Source organism: Leopardus geoffroyi, chromosome C1 (assembly GCF_018350155.1).
Source record: "Leopardus geoffroyi isolate Oge1 chromosome C1, O.geoffroyi_Oge1_pat1.0, whole genome shotgun sequence".
In the NCBI taxonomy this organism is placed as follows: Eukaryota; Metazoa; Chordata; class Mammalia; order Carnivora; family Felidae; genus Leopardus; species Leopardus geoffroyi.
The window spans coordinates 103856467-103870206 of NC_059328.1; the positions used below are offsets into that span (position 1 = coordinate 103856467).

The 13740-nt window shown below is 44.2% G+C and overlaps 1 long non-coding RNA gene across 9 annotated transcripts in view; it reads left to right on the forward strand.

Annotated features, from left to right (window-relative positions):
* The window catches only part of LOC123598589, a 100337-nt gene that overhangs the window by 45844 nt on the left and 40753 nt on the right, over positions 1-13740 (forward strand). The window contains exons 2-3 of one of the 9 annotated variants that reach the window (XR_006712714.1): positions 3365-3595; positions 4348-4514. The exons of 6 other annotated variants lie outside the window; for them this stretch is intronic. This is a non-coding gene — a long non-coding RNA (uncharacterized LOC123598589). Of the gene's footprint in view, positions 1-3364; positions 4515-13740 lie in introns of all 9 variants that reach the window. 2 more of the 9 variants (XR_006712717.1, XR_006712710.1) reach the window with 2 other exon arrangements.

The window sequence follows — 13740 nt, forward strand, 5'->3', positions numbered from 1 at the left end:
CCCCAACTCAACTGCACCTAGTAGGCAAGCCCTGCTTTACCTCACTTCCCCCCATTGTGTGTCCTGTGCTCTCCTCCTAGCTGTAGGCACACACCACGTCCATTCATTCGGTGAGAGCTGGGCACCGGCCAATCAGGCAGACTTCCAAAGTGCCAATCCATAAGGGTTGTATTACCGGGCTGTAAAACATCACTGAGTATAATGAAATGAAAGAAGATACGTTTACCAAAACACCTTTCAAGGAGAGCACTAAATTTATTTCATTCATTTACTAAATAAATGTTTAGTTGCACCTATTCCATTCCCCCAATCAATAGATATTTATTTAGCACCTTAAGTTTTGTGCCAGACACTGGTCTAAGCACTGAGATACAATAATGAGGATAACAGTCTTCACCATGGTAGAATTTATATCCTAAAAGGGAGACAGACATATACAAGGATCTTAGGTCAAGTTCCTCACAAGCAGACACTGAAATGATTTGGGTTTAGTGATCTATTAATGAAGTAGAAATGAAAGGTGATAGGGATTGTAGAGACATGAGACCTTGTGGGATAGGAAAAAGTCAAATCATCTGAGTCCCAAACAATGGGAGGTAAGACATAAAATTGGTGTATGCAACAAAGGTCCATTAAGATTTCACAGTTACATAGAGGGACTCAGTCTATGAAAAAGACCAGCTTCAACCTCCATATTCAAGCTTGTGCTTCAGACAGCCTCAGAGTGGCCTCCAATGAGTTGATAGAGACATGAGGCTGAGAAAGCAAAGAAATGAGGCAATATTGAGACTTATGTCTAGGAAAGATTTCTGGGTATGGCTACAGGCCTACAGGGTTAGGGTTAGGGTTAGGGTTAGGGTTATGAAATTGACTGGAAGCAAACAGATTAGAAGCCTACTGGGTTGTTGTTTTTTTGTTTTGTTTTGTGTTTTTTTTAATTATTTGTTTTGAGAGAGAGACAGAAAGTGAGTGGTGGAGGAGCAGAGAGAGGGAGAGACAGAATCCCAAGCAGGCTCCACACTGTCAGCACAGAGCCTGACAGAGGGCTGGAATTGACACACTGTGAGATCACAACCTGAGTTGAAATCAAGAGTCAGACGCTTAACCAACTGAGCCACCCAGGTGCCCCTAGAAGCCCACTGGTTTTGAGAGAGCTCTGTTGTCAGAGAAATCATGATCCTGATTCGAAAAGCAGAAACAAAAACAAAACAACCCTGCTGCCCCCCCCCCACCACCAAAAACACCTTGTAATATAAAACAGTTCTCAGGCCTTTAAATTTGCATTGGCTGGAAGCAGGCTGTAAATTATATAGTCCCAAGGATGGCCAAGTCAGCAAAGCTCACTTCAGAGAAGGCCATGGGGGAAATTGGGCATGGACCCATATTCCAACGGTATAGTCTGGCACCAGAGAGAACAGTGGACAAGGAAATTCCTTCAGAGATCAGGATTAAGGTCTAGTCGGAGAATTTCACCCTCACACTGGAACAGTCTTCACTGTGTCTATCCAGAAAGATTGTATCGTTGCTGCGGATAAGTGACTGCCTTGTAGTCCCATTATTCCTTTTTCTGAATGGAATTTTATTATGGCTTTCCTGTTCCTACCTCCATATCGTGTTTTGACTGGTGGTTAGTGGAGAGATGATACTTGTCTTTGTGTTCATAGGTCTGGACCACAGGGGGCTACATCTAGACTTGCTAGAGCTAACTGTACATCACCCAGAGATCCTGGTCTTTGAGCTGGATATAGTGACTGAGTGGGATTTTGGAGGTGTGTGTGTGTACTAAGAGTGTAAGTATGAGAAGACAGGTGTGCAGTAATATTTAATGACCAGTCTACCTCCTTAGCAGGCTGATAACATTAGACCTAGATGACTAGCTGTCTATCCAATATTCATATAATATACAATTGATATTGGGGTAGACTACATTTCCTAGCATCCCTTACATCCATATAACTCGCTACCACCAATGGAATGTGAGTAGAAATGATGTGTGTCACTTCCAAGCTGGGACTTTTAAGAAGCTAATGGGGAATATCCACATTTTCTTCTCCTGTCTGCCATATGAATGTTGAAAACTCTGAGTTTCTAGGGAATAGTGGAGCCACAAGATGGCCCCTAAACACCACATTAAGGAATGCTTGAAACCCAACCATATGAAACATGTACGTTGGACAATTACATGATCAAGAAATACAGATTGTGTTAAACCACCATTGAGGGGGCGGGGTTGCACAAACTAGCGTTACCATAATGCTAGAAACAACTTCATATAAGAGTTCATGACGCTGAATCAGGCATTCGTTAAGCCCTTAAATGGTGTTCCCACATCATGGTACGCAAAGACAAAAATGCATATCCAGATAAAAACATCTATTTCAGTGAGAACCAAGTTACCGTTCACTCCACAATAAAAGGATTTAATGTAGTCACCCTTCCAGGCAGGTGACAGTTTTGTACCTCTAGGTCATGATACCATACTGGGGGTTCAAGGTTAGTCACTGCTTCTGGGAAGTTAGATACTCAGCAGCAATGGTGGCCAGGTCAGCCTCTGCGAAGGAAAATGCATATTGTAGCCTATCTACAATTATAACCCTGCCATTGTGATGATGTTCATAACCTCACTGATTAAAGACTGAGGTGACTGGGAAAGAGGCTGGCTGACATTCATAGAGCAAGATACCTGCACTGTGGACATCTTTGGGAGAACATTCTTATGGAACAAACATTTTCACATCCTGGACCCATTATGATTTGTCCATTCATGTGCCTCTTTCCCAAAAATGCTTTGTCACATATCCCTTCCAAGTCTTTGACTATTTTTCCAAACCATTAGTCATTGTCCATGAATTGGCTTAGATCCAGATCTCAGGTCATCTCTCCTTTCAGACCAAATACCACTTAAAGCTCTGTACAATGGAAGGATTTCTCTCCTCTGTAGTCCTTAGGGCCACCCCTTCCAGCCTGTAAATAGAGCTGTAACATGACAGGAGTCCCCTTACTGCTGGTGCCAGCACATTGTACAGATCCATCTATAAACCAGCTTATTTTCTTTTCAATATATGAAATTTATTGTCAAATTGGTTTCCATACAACACCCAGTGCTCATCCCAAAAAGTGCCCTCCTCAATACCCATCACCCTCCCCTCCCTCCCACCCCCCATAAAACCAGCTTATTTTAAGCTAGGACTAAAGATGGGAGATGCTGCGATTGAAACGTGCTCCTGAGTTCATAGAAGATGATGGGATTCTGAAGTAGAAGAGGCAACATAGCAGCACTTAACCATCAAAGGCAGAGTGGGCATGGTTACTACCATAAGGGGTATCAAGCCCAGAGTATAATCCTATAATTCCTGACGCACAGGAATCATTGTGTTAAGCTGATGATGGATCCCTAGGAACAACATAGAGGAGCAGCTCAATACATTCCTTCTTGACCTGTATAACCAAAGGAACTCTAGGTCTGGAAAATATAAGCCTGACTTGAGTCACTGCAGTAGAGAATCTAGATCAGCATCAACTCAAAGACCCAGAGCTCACTGAATGAAAGGAAGACTGAAAACCCTTGAGAAAGTGCCCTGAGGTATTATCACAGGTATGTACTACAAATCTTTCTAGCCTTCCCTAAGCAGCCTTCCTGTAGCCATTGCCCACGTAACTAACTGTACACTGTGGGGGAAGCAAATACCCAAATGTTTTAAGAGATTATTGAACACTGGATCTGAGCTAAACCCTGAGGACCCACACCACCACTCTAACACATAAGCCAGAGTGGAGGCCTTGGGGGAGGGTGTCATGCCATAGAGACATTTTTTTAATTGAGGGTATCAAGGTAGGTGGCTTGACCAAGATGGTAAAAAGGAAATAAATGGAATTTGGGGCTTTGTCCATATCACAGTAGTCCCAGTAGATCACAAATATACCCCATTTCCCCCCCATGTTCCTGAGTATATATTGGGAATAAATATACTCAATAACTAAAAAATCTGTATGTTTCCTCCTGACCTATAGAGTGAGGACTATCATGGTAGGAAGAAAGTGGAATCTGTGGAGCTACCCTACTGAAATGGTGGATCAAAGCACCCTGTTTATTGTGGAATCACAGAGATTAGAACTAATAAAGCCTCGAAAGAGGCAAAGAGGATAATCTTCACTATACTCCCATTTACATTACTTGTTTGTCTTACGTAGAAGACAGATCATGGAGCATAGTAGCGGACTCTCATAAACCAAGTCAGGTAGAGGCTACATTTAGTTCCAGACAGACTTTTCGACATTGTAGATCAATACATACCCTGGCACTTAGTATGCAGCTGTTCATCTGAAAAATGATTTTATTTCTACAAGGAAACACCACCATCAAGTAACTTTCATGTGGAAAAGAGAGTTTTCTCTATCTTGCTACAGAATTACATCAGTTATCCAGAGTCATGTCATGTTTTTACTCTAAAAGGCATGCATTTCTCAATATGGTGGCAAAGAGAAATGTCTTGGAACCCTTTTCAGAGACAAAGGTAAGGAGTGAATGAGTGGGGTCTATATGATAAATACATGCTGACATTCCTATTTCCCTAAATTTTTGGATTCCTCCCTTTACATTACACCAGAGAATTTCTGTTGTTGCTGATGAGAAGTCCACTGGTGTTCTTTTGTAGTTAATCTATCTCTACCATAAATTCTGGGATTTTTCATTATTTTTATGTTTTATAGTTTACTATAATGTGGAGTTTGGAGATTTATCATATTTAACACTTAATGAGTTTTATAAAGCCGAATACTTATTTCTTCCTTCAGTTCTAGAAATATCTACCATTCTGTCTTCAATTTTTGTGTCTTTGTCATTCTTTAGTCTCTCCTGAAACTGTTTTATTAGACTATATTGGACTGCCTCCATGTGTTTTAATTTCCTTTTTAGATTTTCTATTTTTTAATACATTGTGCTGAAATTCTAAGAAATTTTATCACTTCTATGTCCCAATTCACTAATTCCCTCTTCAGCTCTGTCCAATCTATAACTTGGACCTTTTTTTTTAAATTTCAGTGCTCTATTTTTCATTTTTAAGATATATACTTTTTTTTCATATTTACACATTCTTGTTTTGTGAATCTTGTATTTCTTCTGTGGATGCTGCTCTATCCTTTATTCCTTTGAGGATTTTAAACATGCATGTTTTAGGTCTTTTTCAGAGTACTCTGTTATTTCTCTTTTCTCAGATGTGTTTCTTTCAATTTATTGGATATAATGACTATATCATTATCCTGCCTTTCCTCAAATGCTTTATTAAGAATTGTGAGCTTGTCTTCGATGAAATTTTTAACAGCTTTTTTGCAGTATAACCTATCTACCATACAATTCACCTATTGAAGTGTATAATTCAGTCGCTTTTAGAATATTCACATGGCTGTATGTCCATCACCACAATCAATTTTTCATTACCCGTTCCATGACATTTTGTCCCATATGTACTCCTGTACTATGATGACCTCCCTGTGGAGCAGTTTTACAATTTCAGTGCAAAGCACCAAAGCATATATTTTGTTTGAGGCTTGGCTCAAGACTTGGGCTCTGAGAAAATGGAGTCATACTAAGCTCTGAACTCATCATAAAGGTTTATGCCTGGGTATTATGCAGGTGACTTTTCTTCCTTAGCCACTGGTAGTACCTCATTTTGGCATGCAGTTCCAGGAGGGAGGGGAGAGTTATTCTAACTTCCTCTTTTACATATCATCTTACTCAGGAATTCTGATTCAGACCCACTGCCAATAATGGAGCTACCAACAAGAACACTGGCCTTTATCCTTGCTTGGGCATTAAAGCTGTGGTTTTGATGATGTTTATGTATTTCCTCCTCCCCGGGATCATGAGGCTCCACTCTAGCCTTTGCCTGTGACTGTAGGTTCTTTCCATATATTTTCTTCTCCCTTTTTAGTGCAACAACTTTATTTCTGGTCCATGAAGACTTCTCTTTCTAGTGATTTATGTATGTATTGATTTTTAAATGTTCTATCTATTATATGTGATGTGGAATGAAAGTGTGAGGTTCAGTCTGTGCTCAATCCACCGCATTGCCATAGAATTGGTAAAGGCTTTTCCAGACAACCTTCTGGCAGTCTTCTCAGATTCTCAGGGTGTTCATCCTGCCCTCAACTCCCCAGGATGTTCCCAGTGGCGTACCCCATGCTTTGGGCCATTACCTCTATAGAATAGACTCTTTGGATGTGGAATGTTTTTGCAGTTTTAATGCAAGACCCCCTATGGAACTGACAGACTAATCTTGTCTTTCCAATATACTTGCAGGCCAACTTCCTGTCCTTTAACCAACTTGTTAGCATGAGCAAGTGTGTGCAGGGGAGATGGGTGGGATCTCATGGTGGACTGCTATCTGTCTGCATCTGCAAATACCTCCCTCCCTGATCTGTGAAGATGGAAGGGGCAAAGAGAACGTCTTCAAAGTCATACCTGTGGTGGAGTAGAGCACCAGACTAGAGAGGACACAGGTGATTTTAACTGGTTCTATCACTACCTAGCACTGGGGCTAGTGGAAATCACTTTGTTGTCTTAGCTTCTACGGGAATACTTATAACAGCAGTTTGTCATGACAAATTGCTTTTTTTTTTTTTTTTTTTTTTCATTCATGCAGCATGTATTTCAGAGACAGTCTGGCCTGATCTAGTGCCAACTCTGCCACTAAACTCTAACTCACTTGATGACTTAGGGCAGCTCATACAAGATGGAAACTCCATGGGTACCGATTTCAACTAAGAGAAAACTTAGAAGTTGCTAACAGAGCTATCTGAAGATAGGCTGGATTGTCTGGGGAAATGGCATTATAACAGCTAACATTTATTAAGTAATCATTTGCTTACTTTTCACAGCAATCCTATGAGTTAGATACTATCACCCCATTTCAGAGATGAGGAACAAGAGCTCAAAAAGTTATATGGAAGTAGAAAACTAGGCTCGGACCCCAGATCTGTGAAACCAGGCTGACTACTCCCATCCACTCTTCTGTTTTGCCAGTGGAAGTGCTCAGAAGAAACCGGATGACCACTGGCCAGCAGGGGAGAGAGCACAGCAGCAATTAGGTTGGGCTGAGTGACTGCTCAGCACTGAAGTTCTAGAACTCTTCATTCTCTAGGGCTCTGTTTCCTGGAAAGTAAGACTTGAATTTGATTGCTAGAGGCTCCTTTCTGTTTTAAAATCCTGTGATGCATGTGCTAGGGATAGATGGTGACAGAAAAGAAATATCATATATACTCTCTGACGTCTCAGGATTTAGTTGGGAAGACGAGCCATGAGTATGAACCCAACTGCCCATGGCCCACTGCTCTGCTGGTGGGCAGGGAAGGTCAGCAGGGGGGACAGAAAGTGTTGGAAGGAATGAGCAGGGGGCTTGGAATGGTACGGTCTAAGTGGGTGCCAAGAAAAGGAAACAGAAAGGGTGAGTGTTTGGAAAGCCAGACGTGTTTCCCTTTGAAAGCTTAGCTGCCACACAAGCAGCTCTATCCATGCCTTGACAGCTCCTAGCCTCAGCTGTCAGAGGGTGTGTTTCACTCTCTCTAACCAGCTAAAGTGTCCTGGCTGTCCCGAACTCAACACCTCCTCTCCTGGTCTCCTGCCTGAACCTGACACAGGAGGCTGAGAGAAAGACCACCATCGCTTTGGCTGCCTCCCACTCCCAGAAAGCCCTTTGGGTTAAGGGCTGCTATAAATATTAAGATAGGAACCCTGACGTGTGTGTGTGTGCGCGCGCATGCACAATTTTTTTTATTTTCCCCAAATCTTCAGAATATTTTAGGCATGGGGAGGAAGAAGGACAAGTTAATGACAGTGATGTCGTCAATTAACTGGGGAGGAGACTTACACTTCCTACACTTTAACTTCCTTTCCTACCAAAAAGTTGAACAAAGCTAGGAGGTTGTCATGATTTGTTGGTAGGGGTGGATGGGAGAGTGGGGTTGCCCTGTAAAGAGGGACATACCAGCATAATAGCAGCAACCAGCTTGGATATTTGTAGGCAGAGCCTTTAAAGCCACTGCTTGGGAAAGGGGAACTCTTTGGATAAACCACTGTATCTGTTGGAGCATGGTCACTTTCACACTAAATGGAAGTTTCCATCAGTGGTATCTTACCATGCACAAGCAGTACAAGGAGAGGAAGGAAATGCCCTTTTGGAAACTAGTTTACAGATAAAGTGAGGCAGTGGACAAAAATGTGGAATCCAGGAAAATTAAAGAGAACAACTTCAATTCAATTTGGAAATGTTTTCTGGCATCTTCTGCCTGACCAACATTGTCTAAACGCTGTGAGGCACAGGGTCTTGGAGGTAAGATCTATCCAGGCAGATAAGACTAGCACACAAGAGGGCCACCAGGGTGGCTCAGTCGGTTAAGCATCCGACTTCGGCTCAGGTCATCATCTCATGGTTTGTGGGTTTGAGCCCTGTGTCAGACTCTGTGCTGACAACTCAGAGCCTAGAGCCTGGAGCCTGCTTTGGATTCTGTGTCTCCCTCTCTCTCTGCCCCTTTCCTGCTCATACTCTGTCTCTCAATAATAAATAAATAAATGTTAAAACATTTTTTTTAAAAAGACTAACACAAAAGAAACTATGGGAATCCCTATAAATGCTGAACAGAAAAGACAGAATTCTTGACCTACACTCCTATACTGTACTTGTTCTAGAAGTGAAGAATTGCTACTAACCTTGATGTTCCAGACTTGGTCGAATGCTATATAAGTTTGGGTAGAGTGAGGACAGCTAGAGTTCGAGTAAGAATCATTGGTTCAATCTGGATTCCTCAGGGAGCAAAGTCTGAGGCAGAGACTGATGTGCTAACACTTTGTTAAGGCATACAGTTCTAGTAGCAAGAGCGGGAAACAAGGGGGAGAAAAGCATGGAAGGAGGTAGGGCCAATAGGTAGATAGATGTATTATCAAGCTGGGCACTCTTAAGTGGGACCGGTTGTTCAATCTAAAGTACTATATCCTGGAAAAGCCCTAAGAACCAGGTCTTGGGAGGTGCCTGGGTGGCTCAGTTGGTTGAGCTTCCAACTGTGGCTGAGGTCATAATCTCGTGGTTCATGAGTTCGAGCCCTGCATCAGCTCACGGCTGTCAATGCAGAGTCCACTTCGGATCCTCTATCCCCCTCTCTCTGCCCCTCACCCCCCCTCTCAAAAATAAAAATGAAACATTAAAAAAGAAGAGCCAGGTCTCGGAACCACTAGCAGGGTGGGGGTAGGGGTGGAGGGAGGGCTTCTGTCCCCTCCTGGTCAGAGGTTTGCCCTTTATTGCACGGACTACTCAACGGTTCTTGGTGGTTCATTTGTTGGGCTGGGTGCTGAGCAGAGTTCTGCCACTGTGTCAGTAAAGGAAACCTGGGGAGGGGTCAGAGGCGCCTGTGGGCCACACCCACAGCTGGGAACAAGAGGCAGGTGAGGCTGAGAAGATCGGAAGTGATACGAAAAAAGGGGTCTAAAATACCCATTACCCCTCTGCTGCATGATAATCACTGTCTTACCACAGATTTTCCTCTCTGGGTGCCCAGGTCCTGGCACTATGTGAGGCACAGAGCAGGCCCACATTATATCTGTGTTAACTAAGTGAACAGAGTGAATTTTGTTGAAATAAATGAATAAATGATCACACCGACCTGAAACCCCTTCATTATCCCGGACTTCCTTCTCCTACCACTATCCCCACCCTGTACCTAACCAGCCACCAACCATAGCCTGAGGCTCTATGTTGTCTCACTTCCTCCCTGGTTCAAAAGGGAGCCTCCCAGCCTCCAGGGGCTCCCCTCTGCAGTCCGTTGACAAGCTGCTTCGTCTAGTCAACCTCAAGTACAGCGCTGATCACCCCACTCTCCAGATGCCCCAAGAAACTCGGTAGCTCCTCATTGCGTAGACAGTGAAAGGTACGCTCTCAACCAATCTCCACAAGTGCCCTTCCCACCTCCTGGCCTCATCTTCCCCTTCTGGATCCTTGTAGTTCCTGGAACATACAGTCTTAATCATCTTTCACAGCCGTTTCAAGTGGTACTCTGAGAAGCTTTTCCTGCTCTTTCCCACTCCGGGGGTCCTTGCCTTGCCCTGAAGGCCTTCACTGCCATTTTCCTCTCGCTTAGCACACCCAGCTTCTCCCTTGGAATATGGCAGCATTCTCCTCTCCTACTAGGTCTGAGCACCTGCGGGCCCTCCTAGTGATACGCTCCCAAGCCGCCCAAACAGCGCCTGCCCATGGCCCTGACCACACCCACTGCACTGAGGGGGCGCAAACGCTCCTGGGTGCCGGTCAAGCCCCCACAGGGGGCGCAAGAGCTCGTGGGTGTGGGTGGAGCCCCCACACTCACTCCAATGCTCAGCCATAACCAGGCGCGGCTACCAGACCATCCGCTGTCACGCAGTCGGCAGCCCTGACCTTGGGGTGGGTGCCTCCTGCTAACCTTATTCCATTTAAGGGTGGCGCTCAGAGCCCAAATAAAGACAGATTTTCCCAGGCATGAGTACTGCGGAAATGAAGAGAGGCGGCTCCTGGCAGTCACCCCAAGGGAACACCAAATTTAGCCCAAAGGTTGAATATAAATATATTTTAAATTTTTTAATTGCAAAAATAACACGATAACATTAAAATAGTTTAGAAATAAGGAGAACTAAAGCCCTCCCACAGATCCACCCTACCGGCACAACTGCCTTCATTTTTGTTTGTTTCTTTCAGATCTTTGTCCTTTTAAGTTCCTTTGTCCTTTCAAGTACCTACTTTACACATAATCGTGGTGTGGGTACAGTTTTGTATCTTGCCTTTTTACAGAAGACTATAGGAGAAGCACTTAGGAGAAGCAGCTGTAGACAAAGAGATGAGTGGTTGAATCTCACTTCTACACCTGCCAGCTGTGTAGGTTACTGAATCTTTCTGTTTCCTTATCTGTGATGGGGGGGTGGGGGTGGGCAAACAACCTCAGGATTATTACTATTACAAGGATGAGATGATAATTCAGAAACTCTCTTAGCACAGAGCCTGGAAAACAGCACTTAACAATTCTAGGTTTGCTTTACAAACAAACTTGGGGATTTTTTTTATTTTTAATTTAATTTTATTTTTCTTAAAGTTTATTTATTTTGTGTGTGTGAGAGAGAGAGCAAGCAGGGGAGGGGCAGAGAGAGGGGGAGAGAGAATCCCAAGCAGGCTCTCTGCACTGTCAGCGTGGAGCCCCGTGCAGGGCTGGAATGCACAAACCATGAGATCAAGACTTAAGCTGAAATCAGGGGCGCCTGGGTGGCGCAGTCGGTTAAGCGTCCGACTTCAGCCAGGTCACGATCTCGCGGTCCGTGAGTTCGAGCCCCGCGTCAGGCTCTGGGCTGATGGCTCAGAGCCTGGAGCCTGCTTCCGATTCTGTGTCTCCCTCTCTCTCTGCCCCTCCCCCGTTCATGCTCTGTCTCTCTCTGTCCCAAAAATAAATAAACGTTGAAAAAAAAAATAAAAAAAAAAAAAGACTTAAGCTGAAATCAAAGAGTCAGATGCTCAACCAGCTGAGCCACCCAGGCGTCCCTGGGGATTTTTCTTTAAACAGACTTTTCCCCAGCTAATGACGCCCTACACAGGTTTTTACATTGGTTGTCAAATGTATAACTTTGCCTCAAACCTTTGTAAGCTTACACCCCTCCAGGTTGTATTTCGGTCCACTTGAGAAAAGCCCCAGGGAGGCCTACACGGACTTTCCACCCCACCTGATTCCCTTCCTGATTTGGGCTGCTGTTTGACCCACAGCTGCTTCCTTGGGGGATTGAGCTTGGCCAGGCTGCGGAGCCCAGGGCAAGAGCTCTCCTGAATGGGTTCATGCAAGGCTCTCAGTTTCTCTCAGAGGAAACCCTTGTTAGCAAGTAATTACTTGTGGCCCATCCATAGGGCCTTGAGTCAGAGTCTTGGAAAATCAGCTAGGTTAAAGGGACAGAGGGGACTTAAGCCTTGTTTCCTGGCCATGACTTTCCGGGGCTGCATCAGCCTTCCGTGTAGTTGAAGAGGTGCCAACGAGGTACCATGCCAAAAATCATCTCCCCACCCACCACCATGCTTGATGGGGGGCCTGGGAGTCCCACTATTGGTTATTCCTCAGATTTCTGACTTTGAAGGCATCTAGTAAGTCTTGTGTGTCACCATCAATAACTGTCCTTAGCACCTCACTGTAATTCTGATAATGGGCACCCACCTTGTACTCTGTTCAAGACCCTGGCCTGATGCATTGCCCACCTAGTACCCCAGCCCCTGGGATGCAGCTGTTACCCTGCTGCCAGCTGACAGATGTCCCCCGTGGTGCCTGCCTGGCATCTTGCACCACTCCTGTGGCCTCACTTCCGTACTGATGCACTCTCCCTCCTTCCTCACTGCCCCCCTCTCCATGTGCTCGATGTTGCGTTGTTCTGACTCCTCTGATGCCAAGGCTCCTCTGGACCACATGCTGCTGGCTCTCTGCACACAGTCTTCTGCCCACCAGCCTGGACTCGAGGGAATGGGCCCAATTTACAAGGCCCCAGGCATGTTATAAGAATCAGTCCTGGAAATAACAGTTGCAACATCAAATAGGGCTTTTCAGAACGTTGACATATGCTATTTAGTTGTTTTAATTAAGACTTCCCTTCTTTTGAGTAAAGAGACTTTTCTGTCCTTTGGGGCTTTTACTGAAAAAGGATGTATGTTTCATAATAGTCATTGCCAAGTGGTGGTGTTTTAGGTGCTATTTAGATGCTGCTTGAATTCTGTGTCTTTCAAGAATGTTGGCCCAGACTGAAGTCAGGGACGGTTGTATTGTGGGGTTTCCCGGAAGAAATTCGGGTTCTTCTGCTCATCAGTGGCTGGCTTTGTCTCACCTGTCAGATCTCAGCCTCATTATTACCTCCTCAGAGAGGATTTTCTGCCCATCCTGAGGAACATCCCTCCTCCACCTTTGTTAGCATCTTATCTGTTTCCTCCTTGGCGCTTATCACAATTCATAATTATTTTGTTTGTTTCCTTGTGTTAGGGTGTCTTCCCTACCAGAATGGAAGCCCCAAAAGATGGGACTCACACGTTTTGTAGAATTGCATTCCTAAAACCTGACATAGTGCTCAGCCCAAGCTAGGTGCTCAACAGATATTGTTGAATAAAATTTTTCTCTTTTCCAAATGAAAGAAGATAAAAAAAAAAAAAAAAAAACTATAGATCATACTCATTGCTGCCATCAAGTAACCAATGAGAAGAGAAACTATTGATCCTGTTCTATTTACGTATCTATCATTTATACATTCTGCTTACTGTTCAATCCATGGATCGACTACAGGGCCTTCTAGGGTCAACGGAGGATTGGGGAGTGGGAATCCTGTTTTTGGCAGCCCCTCGAACCTCACTGTTTTCTTCATCCGCACATCATGAAAGCAATCCTTCAAGACACCAGCGGGGTGCCCACTGCCCTTGTTCCCCTGTTTTTCTCTCTGCTGGGAAAATTTGCTACTAGGAAGAAATCTGAAATTCATTCCTACTATGATTCTTCATAAAAGTGTTATTAGCACTTAAGCACTAAGATACTTTAACCACAGTAATGAAACACTGGTAGTAGAAATTCTGACCTTATCTGGCACTGGAGGGAGGGAATTTGGAAAGGAGTCTGCAGGGGCCTACAATCCACAGTGTGTTCACTGTACTACCTTCCTCAGTGATGAACCTTTAAAGGGGAGAGGAAGAGAAAATGAGAGCAGATACATGAGGTTGA